We start from the raw sequence: 1283 nt of genomic DNA, 5'->3' as shown, positions 1-1283 counted from the left end.
GGGTGCTCTGGTGTGGTTTGCTTCTTCTTTCCTATGAAACATCTATCGTCCTTATCTCCCCTACTTCTTTTTAGGTTTGTTACTCTCTTGTAACACCTCCAATCTTCTGGTGCTCATATGACCGTATGCAGTTGCGAGCGCCCGTTGAACCTCTACTAAAACTAAAAACTAAACCACTCAGCCACCGTTTTAGCGCCCACAATATTGTCACCGCAAAAAGTAGCAATGGGTTTTTGGTTGGCGGGTGCTCTGGTGTGGTTTGCTTCTTCTTTCCTCTCAAACATCTATCGTTCTCATCTCTCCTCCTTCTTTTTTGTGTTTGTAAAATGTACCCTCGACCCTTTGTAACACCTCTAATCTCCGGCATTTATATGACCTTATTGTGTTGCAAGTGCTGGAAAACACTTACTAAATCTAAACTAAAGCTAGCAATGAGTCAAAGAACTGGACTACGGACACAGAGAAACGTATTCCCAGGGGAGGGAACGCCGAGATAGGACAAGACCTGTGTCAATGCTGCGTGAAGACAGAATCGTTTGGAACCGATGCTGCAACTGAAATATTTACTTTAACACTAACAAAAAGTAGTCATGTTCAGAAGAAATAGCATAACTTGTGTCATTAATCAATGCCAGTAAATTACAAAGAAGTGGCATTCCTTTTTGAAGAGGGTTTGTATTTTTTCCTAAGACAAAAGTCAGGTGAAGTATATGTGGCTCGAAATTGATGTACGGAAAAGTGGGAAGACATGGAGCAGCATCAAGCGGCTAGCCCAGGATAGAGAAAGGTGGAAAGTATTTCGCGGGCAGTATTGCATACAGACGTAAGTAATTTTTGGCGGACTCTTCTGTCTGGATCTCAAGCCCATACCATTTGTGGGATGCAAAGATACAATGCAGGAGGTAAAGTCTAAAATTCGTGAAACAAATAAACAAATGAGCAAACGACCAAATTAAAACAAACAAACAAACAACTACCCCCCAAAACAACAATAAAACAAACAACAATACACACACACACAAAGACCCACCTACACATACACACACATACACACACATACACACATACAAACACACACAGCAACAACAACAACAACAACCAGACCAGATCAGATCAGACCATCAATAATTTTGTATAGAGGAGTCTGCCACCCAAGTGTAGGTGCTGTTTCAAGCCTCTTTTTCTGTCTGTGAACTTATTATTTTTTCATTCAGATTCTAAACACACGCACGCACACACACACACACACACACACACACACACACACACACACACACACACAC

At 41.5% G+C, this 1283-nt stretch overlaps 2 protein-coding genes across 2 annotated transcripts in view; both read right to left on the bottom strand.

Moving 5' to 3' along the window:
* LOC101850140 overlaps window positions 1–1283 on the bottom strand; it is a 17467-nt gene that overhangs the window by 13013 nt on the left and 3171 nt on the right. The window lies entirely within an intron of this gene.
* Window positions 1–1283, bottom strand: part of LOC106011009 — a gene marked incomplete in the record, with an annotated part of 8133 nt that overhangs the window by 3690 nt on the left and 3160 nt on the right.

Source organism: Aplysia californica, unplaced genomic scaffold (genome assembly GCF_000002075.1).
Source record: "Aplysia californica isolate F4 #8 unplaced genomic scaffold, AplCal3.0 scaffold00037, whole genome shotgun sequence".
NCBI lineage: Eukaryota > Metazoa > Mollusca > Gastropoda > Aplysiida > Aplysiidae > Aplysia > Aplysia californica.
This window is presented reverse-complemented; position numbering and strand designations above follow the sequence as displayed.